The following is a 22,642-nucleotide window of genomic DNA, read 5'->3' as shown; positions in this document are numbered from 1 at the left end:
ACAGAACTTAAAACAGACAAGCACATTGCAGTTTGTTTGTAATCACATGCAGCTGATTTCCTTCCCTGGAGAACATTTAGAAACACATCAGTTTGCATCATATGTTCTGCATGTGGTTACACAGTATCTAAGGCGTAGGATCACTGCTATTTCAACAGGCAGCAGTGTATAATCTGCGTGTTTTGGAAAATAATACGATATCATGGAGTCATACCCGTGCATACAATGGAAAACGACAGTTCTGTCTAACGTCTAAAACGCGGGCTTGATATCCTAAATTAATGAAGTCATATTTTCCAGCTTGTTGCCCATATCCCACTAAACCTTTCCTATTCAAGTAACAGCCTTCTATGTCGTAAAGCTGCCCATTTGGGCGCCTTTTGAATCTTTCCCCTCTCACCCTTAACCTATGCCATCTAATTTTGGTCGCCCCTACCCTGGGAAAAAGATTTTGGATATTCAACGTATCCGAGCCTGTGATTTTATAAACTGCCATAAAGTAACCCCTAAACTCCCGAAACATCAAGGAAAAGAGGCACGAAATATTCATTATCTCCCTGTAATTCTAACAGTCCAGCCCCGGCAATATGCTGTGAATATTTTCTCTACCCATTAAAGTTTGCCATCATCTTTCCGATAACAGGGAGATGCGTGGAACTTTTGGTAATCCAAAATTGAACGGAACATTCAAAAGTCACCTGTCCAATAAAGCTGAAACTGTAATACCCAATGAATTGACCAATAAAGGCAAGGTTCCCAAATGTCTTCTTCACAGCACTGTCTAACGATGACTCCACCTTCAAGGAACTACGAACTTGCAATCCAAAATCTCTTACGTCGGCAATACTCCTCTCGACTCACCTTTAAATACATAAGTCTTGCCTTGATTTGCATTGCCAAAAGTTAACACCTCAAATTTATCCAAATTCCCGACACAGGCGACTGACTGTGTGGAGTTTGCACATTCTCCACCTGTCTGCGTGGGTTTCCTCCGGGTGCTCCGGTTTCGTCCCGCAGTCCAAAGATGTGCAGGTCAGGTGAATTGGCCATGCTAAATTGCCCATGGTGTTAGGTAAAGGGGTAAATGTAGGGGAATGGATGGGTTGCTCTTCGGCGGGTCAGTGTGGTCTTGTTGGGCCGAAGGAACTGATTCCACACTGTAAGTAATCTAGTCTAAAAATAAATTATATTCTATCTGCATATCCTGACCCATTGACTCATCTGATCAAGGCCCCGTTGTACTCTGAGATAACCTCCTAAACTGTTAAAAATCTCGACAGTTTTGATGTAATGTGCAACTTAACAACCATGCTACGATATTAAAATCCAAGTCATTTGTATTAAAAAAAAACAAAAAATGGCAGTGGACACGGAAGCAATCCTTGTGGTACGCAGCATATCACAGGACTCTACAATCATCCTCTTTCACCTATCTTGAAGTCATTTTTGTATCCAAATGTGTAGCTCTCACTGTACATCATGATATGATCTCAGCTTGCTCAGTATGCAATGGTTACACGATTAAAATACTGATATTGGACATTCAGTAGTTTGCAGATTATGAATGTTCTGCACTTGCGCAATGCATACTGTTTAAAACTGTTGAGCCATCTGTAAGACAATCAGAAGTAAGCAGGCGGTACATTGACTTCAACATTGAAATGTTTGCAATGTGGGACAGCTGATAATTAAATTTTGACAAGTCTGCAGGCACTGCACTGACTGCAGTATTATAATTCTGGATCAGTGATGCTGGAAGAGCACAGCAGTTCAGGCAGCATCTGGATGCTGCCTGAAATGCTGAACTCTTCCAGCACCACTGATCCAGAAACTGGTTTCTAGCATCTGCAGTCATTGTTTTTACCTCCGCAGTATTATAATACCCTCTGCGAGAAAGGGCCCTATTCTGTCACTCAAAATTGTGCAAAATATGCATTGTCGACAGTGATAAAATATTGAAGGTAATGCAATTACTCAATTAGGGATGACTGATATTTGGAAACGGTGTGAATTATGTAAGTACTGCAATACCTGCAATGAAGGACAGTTAATATTTGAACGCTCAGCAGTGTTCATGTTATATATTGTTGAAGTTACTTCAATGTCTACATTAACTGATGACTGATACTTGTACACTCAGCAGTACTAATTTTTGTAATTTGTATAGAAACACAATGTCTGCAGGATTAAAATCTCTATTATATTACATGTCGACGTTGTCACACTCTGCTGTGTGCAGACTGTGTATTGTCTGCAAAAAGATAATGCTGACAGCAAGAGATAACTGACATTGGACATTCAGTTGTGTGCATTCTGGGTATTGGACACACGAGCTAACAATGAGATGCTTCATCCTATCCAGATTTATCGTGGGACAATACAGTCTTTGTTGAATTCTGACAGACTGAATGGAGCCTTGTGGCCAGTGAGATCCGCGTTAAACGCAACATTTTAACAGACTAATCGACTGTGCAAAAGCAGCGGAGAATGCTGCATACTGCATTCCTTAAATGGTAGTATTTCTTCCAGTTGTGTGATTTTAGACTGATCTGCAACCCTTGAGGAGAGAATTGGCTCCAGCTGATTCTCACTACTGGTTTGCACTTCAATAATTAGCAATAAATGAAAAGCTACTGAGGGTCGTATTTGTGTGATGGAAATGTCTATATCTCTTTTTACCCAGGAGGCTGGGGTTCATGTCTCCAGTTTCATATCAGATCGAGCAAGAATAAGATTGACGTTAAATGGCTTCAATGTACTGTTCAGGATTAAAAATGGCTGTTGCGTGTTGAGGCCACCATTGACATAGGACACTGCAGCAAAAAGCCTTTTTTTTAAACTCGTTGCCAATCTGCGGAGAATGACGCTTTTTAATCCTTGAAAGAAGCTGTGAAATTATAACAAGACCATTCCTTGATTCTTTTCGATAGTTCTGCTGCGTCTTTCCTTTTCGAGTATCTATTTACTTTCAACATTGCGTGGAATGACTAAATGAGATTACAGCTCACCTTAGCCCGGCAGTTTACACTTACTAAGTCTTCAAAGTATATTTCCTCAATCTGCAAATCAATCTTCGCCCGGACCCATTGATGAACCTCTGCCGGTAACTGAATTTCCCCAAACTCATTCATGTCTTGGAAGCCTACATGCAGATTTTTGCGCACTGCTATATTACCGATATCTACCACTCGGACAAATCAGCCATTACATTAGTGCTCACTCTGGGAGCTGAGACTATGCAAATGGCGGTCTGATTGCTGAGGTTAAAATAGAAATAGCATGTCTATTCATCATTCTATGATGTCCTGGGATCTGGAATGTGCTGTTGGTTCTTTATTTTCATTCTGAATCTTCCATTCTCTGTATGAGTATCTTATTCTGCTTTTCCATCATAATCTCACTTTTGATTTTATGTATCAACCTGCATCTATCTCCATGCCTGAAACTGATTACTCTATTCTCTGGGTCTCTATCTCTGAATTTTGTTCTTTCTTTGCTTTTCTTGCAAAACAGTTTTTCTTCCCCCGTTGCTCAAATAGTTTCCTTGGTTATACTATGCACTATTCCCTATTTATTACGGAAGTTGAACAGTCTTCCAACATTCTTACGTTCTCCCAGAAGTTATCTTGCCTCCGCCGTGCCAGAATCCGGGAGATCGCCAATTGGATTTACTGGATTCTGAAGGGAGAGGAGGAGCAGCTGGAAATCGTGTTACATATTGACACAAATGATATCGAGAAGAAAGGGATTGACGATCTGAAAAGTGCCAACAGAGAGTTAGGCTGGAAGCTGAAGAACAGGGCGAGCACTGTAGTGATCTCGGTTTCCGACCTGTGCCTTGAGACAGTGAGGTGAAGTACAGTCAGCGAGTGCAGCTGAACACGTGGCTGTGTGGCAGATGCGGGGTGGGCTTCAGAAACCTAGATCTCTGGGATGCCTTCTGGGCAAGCTGTACAAGAAAGACGGTTTGCACCTGAACTGGACGGGCACAATTCCCCTGGGTGGGAGATTTGTTAGTGTGGTTCAGGAAACTTTAAACTAGTTTACCAGGAGGTGTAAACCAGTGATACATATCTGAGAAGTGGGTAGTTGGAGATGGTACAGTGACAGGATACAATGAATCCATCAGGAAGGTTATTTACATAATTAAACAAAGGAATTGTTTAAAGTGCTTCCGCTTCAACGCAAGGTCTGTCAGAAATATCAGTGTCGAACTTAGAACATGGGACTATGATGTTGTGGCCAGAAAGAAGATGTGTGTTTCACAAGGGCAGGAATGGTCGCTAGATGATCCAGGGTTTAGAACGTTTAAGAAGAACAGGGAGGGTGATAAAAGGGGAGGCGGTATAGCATTGCTAATCATCGAGTGCATTAATGCTACAGAAACAAAGTTTGTTGAGGAACGTTTGTCTACTGAGTTAATATGGATGGAATTTAGGAGCAGCAAGGAAGCAGTCACCTCATTGAAGGTTTTCTACACACCCTCAAATAGCGTTAGGTAGTTTGAAGAACTAATCGACTGGCAGATTTTGGAAAACTGCATGTAATAGAGTCGTTGTATGGATGACTTCAACTTTCCAAATATTGACTGGGAACTCCTTAGTTCAGGTGATTTGGATGGAGCCATTTATTGTGAGGGGTGTTCAGGAATTTTTCCTTGCTCCGTATACGGACAGGCTGACGGGAGGAGAGCCCATTTTGGATTTGGTGCTCGGAAATGAGCGAGTGCAGGTGTCAGATCTCGCAGTGGGAGACCATTTTGGTGACAGTGACCACAACTGCGTTTCATTTATCATAGACTTGGAGAGGGAAAGGATCATTTACCAAGGGAATAAACCTAATTGGGGAATATGGAATAATGACGCTATCAGACAGGAGTTGGGAAGTGTACTAGGAAAATTGCACAAAGACAAATGATTTCCACTTTGCTGAGGGAGCACGGACCTTTCTCCACATGAACGTGTTCCAGTCTGAGCGCCTCAGTGCAACAACAATCCTCTCGATGCCAACGTAGTCAGCGTGTGTGTGTCTGTGTCAATATATGTGTGCATGTCTGTGTCAATACCTGTGTGCTTGTCTTTGCATGTTGCGTGTCCATGTGGATTTATGTTTTTGCGGGTGCGTCTGTTTATGTACGTGTGTCTGCGTGTGCGTGTGTGTCTTTGTATATGGTGTGTGGGTGTCTGTGTTGGTCTGTGTGCGTATGTGTGCGTGTTTGTGTTTATGTGGTGTGTGGGTGTCTGTGTGTGGGTGAGTCCGTGTGTGTGTGTTGATGCTTTCGTAAGTGTGGTGGTCTGTTTGATTTTGTGTATGTGCCTGTATGTATGTTGGCCTATTTGTGTGTGAGTAGGCGTCTCTGTGGCGCGTGTGCATGTGTGGGTGGGTGACTGTATGTGTGTATGTTCATATGTGCCATTGTTCGCATGCCGTTGCATGTGTGTATGCGCCTGTGCATTGGTAGAGCGTGGGTGTCTATGTGTGTATGCTTACGTGTGCTGGTTTTTCAGCGTGTATGTGTGTGTGTGTGTGTGTGTGTGTGTTTGTGTGTGTACGTCAAAGACTGTGGCTGTGTAAAATGACATCAGGTCAGGCAGCATCTGAGATGCAGGAAAATCGACGTTTCAAACATGAGCACTTCATCAGGAATGAGGCATAGGGGGTTTGGTGATAAATGGGTGGTTGTGTGGTCGTTTGAAAGGCAGCTGGGAATTCGGTGGCGAAATGAAGATGAGGAGAATGTGATAGGTGGTGGAGGTTGGACCAAATAGTTAGGAAAGATAACGGAACGGCAGGGCGGTGCCCAATTGGAAGGTTGAATCTGTTGCTGTTAAGGGGATCCACCACATGTCTTTACTGCACTTGCTGCCAGTTCCTTTCTCCTATTCCTGACGGTAGACACGCTACCTTCTTCATGTGGTTGTGGTGGAACTAACTTCCCGTAACCCCTCTTAGTAACCGCCTCCCTGTCCTCAGTTATCCAAAGAAAATCCAATTGAAACTCTAGTTCCATCAACGAGCTGTAGGTGTTTAGGCATCACACAAATGAAGTCAGCAGTGACAATACAGGTGACCCTTACCTCCCACATAATGCAGGATGAACATTCAACTGCCATAACCTCCAATCATGCGATTATTAATACTCAAACAGACTGCTGAAATAAATGAAAAACGAAAAAAAACACTTGCCACCTTCCCAACAGACACACAGATATTTTATTTTGATTAGAGGAGGAGGATAGATGGAAGACGGTACCCAAATAGTCTTTTGGCAAAAGCAACAGCCCAAACATGTAACCTCGCGAACTCTCCGACAGACGTCAGGATCTCAAGAACAGGGGACCTAAAGTGAATTAACTTAGGCTGTATACGTACTTATCCCGACAGGCTCCACTGTTCCCTGGTGACCTTGCAGCATCTCCGACACACTCCAAGAACTGTAAAATAAGAAAGATGGTAACACGAAGCAAGTTCTTGAACTATCTCTAACAAAAGGAACAAGGATTTTTTTCAAACAGATAATACAAATCATCGACAAATCAGCAGCACGTGACACAGTTTAGAAGAAGCGGTTACACAGTGACTAGTGGCACAGTGTGAAACATTCTTTAACTCTCTTGATGGAATGAGTACTCCAGAGAAACTGGAGAACCTCAAAGTGGGACCTGTCTTCACGGAGGTCGTGAAACAGAAAACAAGAGTCTACAGGCCATTCTGCCCGACAATTATTATTGGAAACATGCATCATTCTGCGATTCAGGAAGGAATTGCATGTCATTTAAAAACAGCTTCTGGGAAAGAGAATTCCCACTTGAATGCATTTCTACTTGAATTTCTCCTCATTCCGTTTTCCCGTTCCATTTATCCTCAGGACACCATAGATTTTAACTGTAACCAGATTGGTGATATGGTCAATGATAAAGTTTCAGACTGGCTCAATTTCAATGATAGGAACAAGTCAGGCAGTTTTCTTTAGTCAACAAATAATAGTAGGCTAATTCCTGAAGTGAGCTGCCGCTAAAAATGTACAAAGCCTAATGACGACAAATTTGGATGATAAAAACACCCAACTGATCCACTCTCCACAAATTACTGTCTGACATTATCAGATCTCCTGTCATTTCAAGGGTTAAACCCCCATAATATAAGCCCTTCAACCCGGGAGTAAATGAAGTGAAACATCTCTGAACAGCTTCTAAAGTAACTATATCCTTTCTCAGTTCAGAACACCAAACACACTTCACGCACAGTTCTCCAGATGTGCTCTCAGTCAGACTGGTACAGCTGTAGAACCGCGTCCTTCCCACTGGATTGTTTAAAAATACACCCAGCAGGCACATTTTACATCTTTTTTTTCTTTTATATATTATCTTCAATCTATTACTGTGACGGGAACATTTATTTTCTCTTCTTTCTTTGTTGAAACTTACATTCTCAGAGAGGATTGGAGGCAGAGATACTGAATATTTCTGAGACACAGACAGAAAGACTCATGGATAACAACGGAGTCAAGGATTATGAGGGAGTGGGCAGGAATGTGCAGTGTGGGTGAAAAATTCAGACAATGCTACCAAATGAAACTGCATTTTACCAGAGCAGCCAGGAATATAATGCAAGATGAAATGATCATTTCAAAATGCTGGAAGTGATGGAATTATGTTGCTCTCGTCCCAGCGAATCGTCGGGCAGACAAATTATGGTGGTTGAACCTGATGGTCACCACTCGTCCGTTATGGAGGTGATGTTGAGAAACCCGGCCCTTCATAGTAACCTCTGTCAGTGTGGGATACTGAACCTGCGCTATTGACCTTTCTCTGCATTATAAACCAATCATCCAGCCAACTGAGTGGGAGACTATGCAACTGCTATGAACAGAAATATTTAAAGGCAAATGGCAACATAAATTTGGATAAGAAGGAAGAAGCTACAAGTCAGACAATATTCATTTTAAAGACTCACTGAGATATTACAATAATTTCAATATTGTATTGCTGGAGACAATACATATTCTGCACACTGATGAGTGCTATGATTCAAACACATCGCATTGCTGTCCAAACGATCCAAGTTATACACTGTTGCCTGTCCAAAAAGCAGTAATCACACACGTTAGATATTATGTAACAATTTGCCCAACTGCTGAGTTTCTCAATGACCTCCAGGGAAGGAAACCAGTTGCATGTAATTACAAACTCACTGCAATGTGCTTGTCTTTTTAAGGTCCCACTGAATAATTAGAGATGTACAATACATTTGGATCAGCCACATCGACTGGATGAACAAGAAGAGCATTTACATTATCCATTGAGGTTTTCTGTTCTGGAACGATGGTAGATGCTACCACTCCTTATTTGATTCTACAAAGCTGAGTAACTGCAGAGAATTCCTATTGATTTTCACCAGGTTAATCATGACTCATTTCTGTCTCTCCACTAGCAAATCTCCTTAATCTGAGTAGATGATTCACTGATGAACGAAATGTGCCTTTTTCATACACATCTCGGAATAGTTTCTTATTTTTACAATTATTACCAACAATGTAGTTTGCGTTATCATATAAGGAGTTCCTATTCTCCAGCTAGTTCATAGTGCGGAAAGAAGAAATCAGCAACCATGAGAATTCCCCTGTTCTTTGTTCTTGGATTCTTGGTGACAGTGCAGCTGGACACGGCTGTTGAAGGTAAGCGGCCACATCCTCGCGTTAGACGTGAGTCCATTTCGACTCAAACATCCTTTAGAAGCATTCAGAACGTCAATTGAATCTGATTAGTCCCCTGAAAACTACATTCTCATCTGTCGTGTTTAGATTTACAAATGCCTAAAAAGAACAAATTGATATCCACAAAAAAACGGATTTGCAATGGACGCATTTCTGGCAAAGCTAACAGTTTTTGTACCTTCCTAATGGCCCCAGAGAACATTCAGAAGTGAATCACATTTCTGTGACTCTGCAGTCACATATGAAGAAGAAATGATAAGAATATCAGTTTACTTTCCCTGAAGGATATGAGTTGAGTGGGCATTTCCTACTTTCATTTCACAATTTGAACGTCATTCAAACTTCATTACCTTCCATTGAGATATTCTAAGACAGGTCCTCAGAACATGAGCTTGTTCTGGATTGTGATTCTGCGGACAGTCCTGCAAGTTCACCCTCCAGTCTCACGGCATTTGGTGAATCATTGCATTTAGTTCCCTTGAGTGTGGAATTCATTTTAGTTCAGAAGCATTTGCAGTGTTGCCTTTTAGATTAGAATTATTTCACCATTTCATCAATTACCTCCTCATCTTTGCTTTCCAGGTTTCAGCAGGGCCTGCCAACAGGCTGGAGAACGATGCAGGGTTGGAGATTGCCTAGAGGGTCAAATTGAGTTGGAGGGGAAGTGCGTATTGCTTCTCAAGTGCTGCAAAGTCATCGTAAATTGAATCGTGCAATGGTAAAAGTGTGGGTTACCAAGGTGCATCTGAGGCTGCGGCAGAAATTGGCTGCTATCTCTGTAATTTATTTTCTCTTGACTGTGTACGTCCCCATAAACCTTCTCCATTTGAACTGAATCGTGAATAAAGCCCTCACTGTATTGCTCACATGTCGTGCCACGTGTCTTCTTACAGATTGTGCGCAGTATGAATGATATTGTCGCTCCTTTGGGGAGTGGAGGTGGAAGAAAGTCCAATAAGTAGCAGAAACGCAGTCGTCTCTGTCGGCTGCAAACTAGCCTCCTTCAGAATCTTACAGTTTGAGTCCATAGCGAATGACAGACTAATATTGTCTCAAGTATGAACAGGTGTACAATAAGCAGCTCCTTCCATTTCCATGGTCACCTTTATCCAGAAAGTGAATGGCGGCAGATATACAGGAATTCCATTCCCCTGCTAGTTTCTCTCTGTTTCACTCACCGTCCTGATTTCGAAATGTATAAATGGTTACTTATATTTCATCAAAATCCGAGAATTTGCTCCCAAACGTTTCATTGTGGACACCTTCACAGCACCCGGCCAGCAAATGGTTCAAGTAGAAGTTCACTCGCATCCCCGAACATTCTCAAACGAGCAACTGTGATGAGCGACAAATAACCGGACGGTCAGCGTCACTCAAGACACATCAGTGGAAAGAAATCATGGTTTAGTGAATTCAGTGAAGCTGTGCTTTTCGGGGAATTAATCTCTGGGATATGTTTCCCTCCCACACCTCGCTTTCATCTGACTGCAAATCTGTCTTGTTGATTACTACTGAGTTGTTTTCCATCCTTCCGTTCTCTTTGATTCTCAAGACTCGACTGTGTACAGGCAAGTGGGTTACCTCATATTACAACAGGATCTGGACCAGATGGCCAATGGGCTGAGAATTGGCAGACTGGGTTTAATTCAGATTAATGCGAGGTGCTGGGATTTGGGAAAGCAAATCTTAGCAGGACTTGTATACTTCTTGGTAAGATCCTAGGAAGTGTTGCTAAACAAAGACACCTTGGAGTGCAGGTTCATAGCTTTTTGAAAATGGAGTCGCAGGTAGATAGGATAGTGAAGAAAGACTTTGGTATGCTTTCCTTCATTGGTCATAAGAGAAAGTGAGGACTGCAATGCTGGAGATCAGAGCTGAAAATATGTTGCTGGAAAAGCACAGCAGGTCAGGCAACACCAAGGAACAGGAGAATCGAAGTTTTGGGCATGAGCCCTTCTTCAGGATAGAGGAAAGTGTGCCCAGCAGGCTAAGATAAAAGGCAGGGAGGAGGGACTTGGTGGAGGGGCGTTGGAAATGAGATAAGTGGAAGGATGTTAAGGTGAGGGTGATAGCCCGGAGTGGAGGTGGCGTCGGAGAGGTCAGGAAGAAGATTGCAGGTTAGGAACGTGGTGCTAAATTAGGACTGAGACAAGGTGGGGGAGAGGAAATGAGGAAACTGGAGAAACCTGTGTTCATCCAATGTGGTTGGAGGGTTTCTAGGCGGAAGATGAGGCGCTCTTCCTCCAGACGCCATGTTGCTATGGTCTGGTGTTGGAGGAGTCCAAGGACCTGCATGCCCTTCGTGGTGTGGGAGGGGGAGTTGAAGTTTTCAGCCTCGGGGCGGTTGGGTTGGTTCGTTCGGGTGTCCCAGAGGTGTTCTCTGAAACGCCCCGCAAGCAGTCGGCCTGTCTCCCCAATATAGAAGAGGCCACATCGGGTGCAGCGGATGCAGTAACTTATGTGTGTGGAGGTGCAGGTGAATTTGTGGCGGATGTGGAAGGATCCCTTGGGGCCTTGGAGGGAAGTAAGGCGGGAGGTGTGGTTGCAAGTTTTACATTTCTTGCGGTTGCAGGGGAAAGTGCCGGGAGTGGAGGTTGGGTTGATGGAGTGTGTGGACCTTACGAGGGAGTCACGGAGTGAGTGGTCTTTCCGGAATGCTGATAGGGGAGGAGAGGGAAATATATACCTGGTGGTGGGGTCCCTTTGGAGGTGGCGGAAAGGACGACAGAGAACACGATGAATATGGAGGTTGGTGGGGTGGTAGGTGAGGACCAGTGGGGTTACGTTCTGGTGGCGATTGGAGGGGCGGGGCTCAAGGGCGGAGGATGAGCAAGTGGAGGAGATGCCCTGGAGAGCATCGTCGATCACGTCTGGGGGAAATTGCGGTCTTTGAAGAGGGAGGCCATCTGAGTTGTATGGTATTGGAACTGGTCCTCCTGGGAGCAGTTGCGGTGGAGAGTAAGGAATTGGGATTATGGGATTGCGTTTTTAAAGGGGCAGGGTGGGAGGATGTGTAGTCTAGGGAGCTGTGGGTGTCGGTCGGTTTACAGTAAATGTCCGTGTTGATTTGTTCGCCCGAGATAGAAATGGAGAGGTCTAAGAAGGGAAGGGAGAAGTCTGAGACGGTCCAGATAAGCTTGAGGTCGGACGGAAGGTATTGGTAAAGTGGATGAACTGTTCAACCTCCTCATGGGAGCTCGAGGCAGCGCTGATACAGTCGTCGATGTAGCGGAGGAAACGTTATGGGTGGTGCCAGTGTAACTGCAGATGATGGACTGTTCCACATATCATACGAAGAGGAAGGCGTAGCTGGAGTCCATGCGGTGCTCATGGCCACTCCTTTGGCTTGGAGGAAGTGGGAGGATTGGAAAGAGGTTCAGGGTGAGGACCAGTTCAGTCAGTCGAAGGAGGATGTCAGCAGAAGGGTACTGGTTGGTACGGCGGGAAAAGAAGAAGCGGAGGACTTTGAGTCCTTTGTGATGGGGATGGAGGTGTACAGGCACTGGATGTCCATGGTGAAGATTTGGCGTTGGGGACTGGGGAAGCGAAAATCATGGAGGAGGTGGAGGGCTTGGGCGGTGTCCCGAGCATCGGTGGGGAATACTTGGACTTCCGGGACAGGACGGTGTCGAGGTATGCAGATGTGAGTTTGGGGTCAGGAGCAGGCTGAGACATTGGGTCGGCCGGGGCAGTCAGGAGTGTGGATTTTGGGCAGGAGGTAGAAACGGGCGGTGCGGGGATGTGGGATTACGAGGTTGGAGGAGGTGGGTGGGAGATCCCCTGAGGTGATGAGGTTATGGATGGTCTGGGAGATGTTGGTTTGGTGGTGGGAGGTGGGGTCGTGGTCTAGGGGACAGCAGGGGGAGTTGTCCGTGAGCTGGCATTTAGCCTCAGTGGTGTAAAGGTGGGTGCGCCAAACTACTCCCGCGCCTCCCTTGCCTGCTGGTTTGATAGTGAGGTTGGGTTGGAACGGAGGGAGTAGATGGCTGCACGTACCGACAGTGAGAGGTTGGAGTGGGTGAGAGGCGAGGTGACGTTGAGGTGGTTAATGTCGTGACAGCAGTTGGCTATGAAGAGAGCGTGGACAGGTTAGAGGCCAGCACGGGGTGTCCAGGTGGATGGAGTGTCAGAGGGAGAAGTGGTCGTCAGAGGTTGGGTGAGAATCCTTGTTGAAGAAGTAGGCGCGGAGGCGAAGGCGGTGGAAGAATAGTTTAATGTTCCTCTGCGTCTCGAACACATTAATCCGAGAGCAAAGGGGAATGAAGGTGAGGGCTCTGATGAGAACTGATCTTTCATCCTCAGAGAGTGGTAGTTCTGGAGAAATGGTGGAAATTCGGCAGTACTGGGAGCAATGACCTGGTGTGGGGCTGGAGCTGGGAGTGGGGCAGAGTTAGGCATGGTGACGAAGACAGAGATCGGTGTGGGGGCGGGGTTAGGCGGGGTGGCGGAGATCGGCGTGGGGGCGGAGGCACATGCGCTGTGGTCGTTGTTCAGGTAAGTGATGTGGCTCGGGACGGAAATGGCTGCAGCGACGGTATCCCGGGGGAAGTGGCTGTGGCGACAGCAGAAATGGTGTTATTCCCGATAGCCATGGACCCCGCAAATCTGTCGGCGATGGTCTTCCTGGCAATCTTGGATGTGGTTGTCTGTGTGGCAATCGTGGAGGCAGCATGGTCAGTGGGGGCGGAAGTGACGCCATGGTTCACGGCTGCGGTTGCTTCTCCTGGTGCTGCAGCCGCCCTTTGGTTCACGGCGCCCAAATGATTTCGGAGGCCAATGGAAGATTTTGAAAGAGTTGGGGAATTCAGAGTGTGGGGGTAAGTACCTGAAAGTTTTTGGTACTTACTGTCTTTAATTTCCCATGTGGCTTGGAAGAACTGTTGATTTAGTGTATAGATTGTTCTGTGAATGAAGAACAGTAGAGGTCCTTTGCATTTCTGTGAGAATGTTGTCTTGAGGTGGGGTCGGTCTAATTGTATGGAATATAGGTAGCGGCGCATGGCTGCAAGCGTGGAGCAGAGGATCCGGAAGGTGATGTGTTGCTAGAGGCTTCGGATTTGTTGAAGGTACTGGTTGTCCTGGTTGGGTCCAAATTCTGTTGGTCTAAACGTAGTCCAGCGTCAGTGCGGGCTCTGTCGGTTCCGTAGGCAGGTGCTGAGGAAGGAGATATGGCTGTGGTAGTAAGTCTGTTTGAGAATGTGGCTGAAGAGCTTCTGGGCAGAGGAGATGATTTGGGGTTTGCAGTGTGAGAGGGAGTCACTGAAATCCTTGTAGAGGGAGGAAGAGAGCTTCTTCAAGGAAGGCATTCTTGCAAGAAGATTCGAAGAAGGTTAAAATCTTCGAGGGGAAAGTGAGGACTGCAAATCCAGGAGATCCGAGCTGAAAATGTTTTACTGGAAAAGTGCAGCAGGTCAGGCAAAATCCAAGGAGCAGGTAAATCGAAGTTTCGGGCATGAGCACTTCTTCATAGAGCCCTTGGTCATAGTATTGAGAACAGGAGTTGGGAGTTCATGTTGGTGCTGTGCAGGACATTGTTGGAATGTTGCATGCAGTTTTGGTCTCCTTTCTATCGAAAAGATGTTGTGAAACTTGAAGGAGTTCAGAATTAATTTGCCAGGATGTTGCCAGCGTTGGAGGATTTGTGCTATAAGGAGAGACTGAACAGGCTGGGGCTGTTTTCCCAGGAGTGTCGGAGGCTGAGTGGAGACCTCACAGAGGTTTGCAAAATGATGAGGGTTATGGATAGGATAAATAGGCGAAGTTATTTCCCTGGGATTGGGAAGTCCAGAAGGAGATGGCACAGGTTGAGGGTGGGAAGGGAAAGATATAAAAGAGACCTAACAGGCAACTTTTCACACAGAGGGTGATGCGTGTTTGAATGAGCTGCCAGAGTAGGTGATGGAGGCTGGTGCAATTTCAATATTTAAAAGGCATTTGGATGGGAGTATGAATCGGAAGGGTTTGAAGGGATATGGGCCACGTGCTGGCAGGTGGGGTGAAATTGGGTTGGGATATCTGGTCGGCATAGACGGGTTGGACCGAAGGGTCTGTTTCCATGCTGTACATCCCAATGACTCCATGACCCTTCTTATCCTTGTTTGCAATTTAATTCTCTTCCTGTCCCTTTCTCTTAAATATTCTCTACCCCATCTTTATGTCTTTCTATTTCATCAGCGTTCCTTCCATATTTCTCTCCTTCATTCTCTCCAAGTCTCGAACTATTTCATTTTTTTTTCTGTCGATCTCACTTATATCGCTTCACCTGTCTGTCACACTTCTACAGTTGTCTCCTGTTTAATATATCTCTTTTGTTCTTTGCATCGTTATCTCCGTCTGACACTTTTTCTCTCGGTGTCTCATTTTTCACTCTGTCTTGCTTTCCCCTGCCCCTTGCTTTATTTTCTCTTTCTGCCTTTTGTCTGTCGTTCCAGGAAATGGAAAAACAGAAAGGACAGAGCAAAAGAATGTGGGTGAATGGAGGTTCTCCCTGAAAAATTAGAATGAAACAGCCATTTCAATTGCAGAATTCTGTCGATTCTCTGGTCTAAAATACTGTGCGAAAATAGACAGTGGAGAATGTCAGTGGATGTGTGGGGCTACTTTTAAGCAGCTATTTCATAACACACAGCAATGATTGACGATGGCAAAATGAAAGACTCGAGAAAAAGATGAACCAGCCATGGTGCACAAAAGCTGTCAATGATACAAACCAATCACAAATTAAAGAATTCAGATTGGCAAACAATAATGTCGGCCGAATTTGGGATGTTTATTTCCGGAACCAGAAACAGGTAATACAGAGCTAAATGAAAAGGAACTGCATGAAATTGACAAGAAACATATAAATCAGCTGCAAGAGCGTTTCCATACAGAATTAACCAAAATACAATATCTGTGTAAACTTTGGAAAAAAGTCAGGATATCATAAGTGGGACAGCCGGAGGATGGAAATGGGGAGTTGATTTCAGGGAACAGGCAGAGAATTAACTAAAATATTTCACATTGTTCTTCACAGGGGACATTACGGATTATGTAATAGAACATAGAATATTAAAGAGAGAACGTTACAGAACACGAGAGGTTATTCTGCCGTCAAAGACGTGCTGACCTGTCAATTTAATCTGACACCCATCGAACATACGCCGTTCCATTGTTGTCCGTATATATGTCCAATGCCTATTTAAATGCCCTTAACGTCAGTGAGTTTACTACCTTTGCAGGCAGGCCGTTCCATGCTGATACTACTCACTGAGTAAAGAAACTGCTCATTGTACCAGACCTAAATGTATCACTCCTCAAATTTTATGCCTGGTTCTCTCTGTCTGGCCTTCACCGTGGAAAGAGTATCTCACTGTCCACCCAACCTAACCCTTGGATTATGTTATACGTCTCGATGGAATCACCTCTCAATCTTCTTCTCTCCAACGAAATCAGTTTCAGTTCGCTCAGCCTTTCCTCGTCAAACATTCCTTCCATTCAAGGCAACACCTGAGGAAATCTCCTCTGAACCCTTTCCAAAGCTTCCACGTCATTCCTATATTGTCGTGGCCAGAAATGTACAAATACTCCATGTTCGGCTTTACCAGTGTCTTGTTCACCTGAAACATGACCTGTCGGTTCCGAAACCACTCACCCTACCAATGAAAGCCAACACACCGTATGCCTTTTGGACAAACCTGTCAGCCTGGGTGGAAAGTTTCAAGGATTTATGCACTTGGACAAAGTTATCTCTCTGTTCATACGTACTGTCAAGAATTCTATCATTACCCCAGGACTCTGCACTCCTGTTACTTCGGAAGCGAACTCGCTCACACTTTTCTGTGTTAAACTTTATTTGCCACTTCTCAGACCAGCTCTGCATCTTATCTATGTCGTTCCGTTACCCATAACATCCATCGGCAATATCCACAACTCTGCCGACCTGAGTGTCATCAGCAAATTTACTAACCCATCCTTCTATGTTCACATCCATATCATTTACAAAACTGACAAACAGAAGAGAGCCAAAATCAGATCCTTCTGGCATACCGCTGATAACGGATCTTCAGGATGAACATTTTCAATCAATTACCACCAGATGTCTTCTTCCAGCGAGCCAAATTCTGACTCAAACCGCTAAATCACCTTCAATCTCGAAACTCTGTATTTGTGCAATAGACTACTGATCGGAAACTTATCAAATGCCTCACTGAGATTAATATGCCCACATCAGCCGCTTTGCCATCATTCACATGATTTTTCACCTTCTTGAAAAACTCACGAAAATTATTGAGGCACGAACTACCCTTCTCAAAACCGTGTTGACTATCTTTTATCAAATTACTCATTTCAAGATGTTATAAATTTTATCTCTCACAATATTTTCCAACAACTTACCCAACCGAAGGAAGTCTCACTGACCTTTCATTATCAGGTTTATCCCGACTCCCCATCTTAAACACCATAACAGCATTTGCTGTCCTCCAATCTCCTGACACTACTCCTGTCGACACTGATGACATAAAGGTCAAAGGCAAAGGCTCTGCAATCTTGCCTCTGCTTTCCAGAGAAACCGAGTGTAAACCCCATCCAGCCCAAGGGACTTACTTATTTTCAGATTTTTCAAATTTGCTAAAACCTCCTCTTTGTCATCCACAATCTCATCTAACCTATTAGCCTGCATCTCTATATTCTCACTAATATTTCCCTTTTCCAATATCAACACTGATAAAAAGTCTTCATTCAATACTTCCCCATGTACTCAGTTTCCACGGTCACCCTCCCACTACAATCTTGGATTGGCCTAATCTTCCTCCAGTCATTCTTTAATTCCTGATATTCCTATCAATAGCCTGAGAGCTTTCCTTGACCTTACCCAATAGCAATTTCTCCTGACTCCTCTTAGCCGTCTCTGTGGGTCTTTTCTGGCGAACGTATAACTCACAAGCCCCCTAATGACACTTCACACCTTGTCCACCCATTAGCCTTTTTCTCTCTCTGTAGAAGAGCTTCAACTTCTTTAGTAAACCATGACTGATAGGTGTATATTTATCAAGGACTCGCAGTAACAACTCCTTCAACAAGGTCCACATTTAATGTGTGTCCATCCCCTGCAGTTTCCTCCCCCATCCTATGCATGTTAAATCTTGCCAATCGCATCATAATTGCCTTCCCCCAGTTATCCATCTTGCCCTGCAGTATATACCCGTCCTGCCCATTGCTATTGCACACATAACCGAATTGTGATCACGATCGCCAAAGTGCTCACTCCCTCTAAAACTAACATGTGGCCGCGTTCATTACACACTACCAATTCCAGTATGGCATCGGCCCTTGTTGTCCTGTCTCCATACTGTGTCAGAAAGTCCTCCTCCGCGCATTGAACAGAAACTTACCTATCTAAACTACTTGAACTATTATTCCCATTCAATATTTGGAAAGTTAAAGTCCATCATAAAAAATTACTCTGTTACTACCATGCCTATCGCGAATCATCTTTGTTATTCTTTCCTCTACATCTCTAGAACAATTCCGAGACCTGTAGAAAACTCCCAGCATGGTGACCTCTCCTTCCCTGTTTCTAACCTTAACCTAAACTACCTCAGTCGATGAGTCCTCAAACGTTATCTCAGCTGCTGTAATACCACCTTTAATTAACAATGCCAACCCCAATCCAAGCACACCCCTTTTATCATCTTCTCTGTTCTTACTGAAACGTCTAAATCCCAGAATCTATTACAGTCATTCTCTCCCTTCTCTAACTATGTCTCTGAAGTGGCCACAACATCGAAATCCCCGGGATCAATCCCTGCTGCAAGTTTACCGACCGTCCTCTGGATGCTCCTTGCATTTAAGTACACACATTTCATATCAAAATCCTGATTGCCGGTGCACTCTCACGACCTTGTAATCCAATCACTGATTTCACTACCCTCAAACGCCTGTTCACTGGAACTACAGTTCAGATTCCCATTTCCCTGCTGCATTAGTTTAACTCCTTCCCCCGCAGAACAATACCAACTCAACCCCCTACTCCCAGAATATTCGTACCCCTCTGGTCCATGTGAAGTCCACTTTGTTTGTAGAGGTGCCACATTTTCCAGACAGAGCTCCAATTATGCAAGAATAAAAAGTCCCTCTGTTCTTCAACATTCCGGCTGCCACATGTTCAGCTCTGCTTTAAACCCGTTCTACACTTCACTGGCAGGTGATAAGGGCAACAAACCAGTGATAATACCTCTTTCTGTTCTAGCTCTAACGTTCCACACTAGCTTCCTGAATTTCTGCCTGCGATTCCCACCTTTCTTCCGACCTAAGTCGGTGTTGAAAATATGTACCACGACTTGGGCCTGCTCCCTCTCCTCTGCAAGGATTCCAAAAACCGGATCAGAGACATCACAAACCCTGGCACCGGGGAGGCAATAAACTGAACATGAGTCTCCATCATTCCCACAGTCTCCCTAACTATGCAGACCCCAATGACCCAAGCTCCATTCCTCTTCCCCTTCCCGTCTGAGCAGCAAAGACAGACTCTGTGGCAGATGCCTGTGCCCCATTGCTTACCCTTGGTAAATCCCCTAGACCCACAGTATCAACACGGTTTACTTGTTGAGGGGAACCACCACAGGTGATTTTTGCACATGCTGCCAATTCCCTTTCCTACTCCTGACCCCTCTACTTGATTCGCGTGGCTGTGGATTAGCTATCCCCCTTTAACTCATCTCAATACTTGTCTCAGCCTCCCGAATGATCCAATCTACATCGAACTCTCAATCCAGCTCCCTCATTGAGCTGGAGTTGGTTGGACGTCCCACAAGTGAAGTCAGCAGGAACAATATAGGTGACCATTACATCCCACGTACTGCAAAAGGAACATTCAACTTCCAGAACCTCCAATCCCACTGATCTAAATTCCCAAATAGAACGCTGAAAAAAATGGAAAATGAAAGTAAAGACACACCACCTTCCCGACTGGCGCACAGAATGTTTATTTCGTTTTGAGGTGGAGGAAAGGTGTGTGATACTACCCGAGCAGTGTTTCGGATAAAGAAGCTGCACAAATCTGTAACCTTGAGCACTCTCCGAACGACGCCAGCAAATAGCGATCACCAAACCTAAAAGGAAGCAATTTCTACAGTGTACTCACGTATCACAAGAGACTCAGCTGCTCCCAGGTGACATTGTATCATCTCCGACAGACTCCAGGAACTAAAGAAGACCAGGCCTAAAGTTAGTAACTTATACAGTATACTCACATATCCTGACTTTATCTGCTGCTCTCTGGTGACCTCGTAACATCTCCTACAGACTCCAGGAACACATATTCAAGAAAATAAGCAGAATGGAAATCGGACGGAAGTTCTTGAACTGTATCTAACAAGAGGAACAAGGTTTCTTTTAAACTGAGAAGACCAAGGATATACATTTCAGCAGCAGCTGACACAAGGTTTTGGACTAAATGGTTACAGAGTGACCACATGGCACTAAGGATGAAAGGAATCTGAAAGGTTATATCTATAATTTCAGTGAGAGGACGAATACTTGCCCAGTAAAGTTTACGGTGACAAATAAGTATGAGCTCGTGCATGTTGACCATTAGAGCAAAATGGCAGGCCGTCACTGAATGCAGGAGGTCCCAAAGGGAAGTGCAGTACTACGGGATTGGGGTGTTCCTGCATAAGAATCATAAAGTAAGTACGCTAGTGCACCAAGTACCTTGATTGAGTCATTAGGTCTATTCTTGGAATGAAAGTGTTAATTTATCTGATACATCTAAAATGTTTTGGCATTTATTCTTTGTACTTGAAGTGAACGAGGGGTAATAATACTGAAGTGTACTAAACACAGACGGGGCTTGCGAAGGTAGATGTTGAGAATGCAGTTCTACCCCCGAAACGGAGTCTCAATTCAGGGACATAGATAAAGAATAAGCGATGTTGAATTAACATTGTGATGCAGAGAAACGTTTTCGATCAGACGTTAGTGAATGTCTGGAATTCCCTTACACAAAGAATTGTGGCAGTTTGATCACTGAAAGTTTTTACAGGTCGGGTATATAGGTTTTTGACATATCGGTGAGTTGGGGGATGCTTGGCATTGGCAGAAAAGTGGAGTTGAACCTTGAAATAGATCAGCCACATTCTTAAATAATGACAGGGCAGGTTTGACCGACAGAAAAACCTACTGCTTTTCCTATTTCAAACGTTCTGTTATTGGAAAGTAAATGGTTCCTTTCCTTGAAGTCGTCGTGTGCATCGAGGAATTCAGTGAGAACAGACGATTAGAGTGAGCTAACCCTGGGTGGGGTATGGGAGCTGTACTGACAGTCATCTGGACAGGAACATGGCCCACATCTGGAGCAGAAGTTACGGAGGGGAAAAGATTTTATCGTGAGCATTGCAAGTAAGGAGAAATTGCACCACGATTTATCAACAGGAGCGCGGAGGTCCAGGTAGATGGGCGATTATAGAGGAGAGAAATTCTCTTCCCAATGTTCTTGCCAAATCTGGGGTTAATGTTATTGCTATTTCTGTTATGTATATTTAGCAAAGACATAAACTGCAATCTTCAGTTTCAGTCACAAACTTCACTTCATTTCCATGATGTACGACTCCTCAATCATAATCATCTAAGAAAGAACAGAATTGTTCAGAGCCTTGCATCTGCTTTTCACGCTGTACTGTTTTATATCGGTGTATTCTCTCTGACATCAAACCCGCCTACCTCCACAACTATAATATCACCATTCTCCAGTTCAGACTCAGTGCTACTGCTGAATTAGCCGTCATGTTCCCTTCTGTTAACTCCAGACTTCGCGTTCTTGTCTAACCACTTAAATTCGAATGGCAAATATTCAAATGAAATCTAATTTCACTCATGGAAACGATAAAGCATCAGGATTTATTTTATTATTTCACTGATAGTCTTTGGTAAAGAAACTTAACATTCATACCTAATCTGTACGTAGTGTGACTTCAGACCCATAACAATATGTTTGGCTCCATTTTGTCTTCAAAATGGCCTCGCAATCATGTGCAATTAATGATGTATGCAAATGATGCACTTGCTAGTGATGACGGCAACTCGGAAAACAGAAGTATTAAAGTCGAAATAAACCAAAAAGCTGTGAATGCTGGATCTCTGAAATTAAATTCTCCACTATCTGAAAATGTTGGGGGATCTCAGCAGGCATGGAGCCTCTGTCGGGAGAAAAAAAAGGTAAATTTCACGTTCAGAAAATGTACCTCTCATCTGAACAGAAAGCAACTGGGAAATAATGTTATATGTTTTGGTATCAGGGATGGTTGGGCTTGGGGTGGGAGGGACGGGGTAGTCGGGTGTATGGTTTGAATGCCCAGAAAGAGAAGGGGGAGAAGAAAAGGAAATGGGGTAAAAGGGATGAATTGGAAGTAAAATAAAACGGGAGTTTAGGTATGTCCTGCTTAAAGTGAGTTTTGTTCCCTCTATCTCTCTTCTCTGGGTATTTTGATAAAATCATTGGCAAAACTGGTGCTGCCATTATATTTGCTTAGATTCAGATAAGTTAATGTGAATTGTCAACTTCTTCTTTGGTCCGAGGAACTGTTATTGTGCAGAAATGTAACGACTTTCTCAGCCAGCAAGTAAAACTGAGGCATTTTCAACACTGAATGGGTGCACGATTTGTATGGAGAATCGACTTGCTCCTGTCATTGGAAAGTCAGTGGAGGTGCTGTGGATGCTTTTCTCTGCTTTGTGTCATCAGCTGCTGCGTTCACTCAAGGTTATCCGAAATTCTGGTGACCCCTCTCTTGATGAGATATGGATACTGCATTGACAGTATGTCTGGGTACACGGTAAACAATTGAGCAGAGACTGCACAGAAGGGAAGGTCTGGATACAAGGAGGAGACGGTCATTGCACTATCCTCCCTGAGATTTCCAGTGACATTTTTCAAAGCTGGATCCA

The sequence above is a fragment of the Hemiscyllium ocellatum genome, chromosome 49, assembly GCF_020745735.1.
Source record: "Hemiscyllium ocellatum isolate sHemOce1 chromosome 49, sHemOce1.pat.X.cur, whole genome shotgun sequence".
Lineage (NCBI taxonomy): Eukaryota > Metazoa > Chordata > Chondrichthyes > Orectolobiformes > Hemiscylliidae > Hemiscyllium > Hemiscyllium ocellatum.
The sequence above is the reverse complement of the archived record's forward strand: the minus strand, read 5'-3'. Positions refer to the sequence as shown.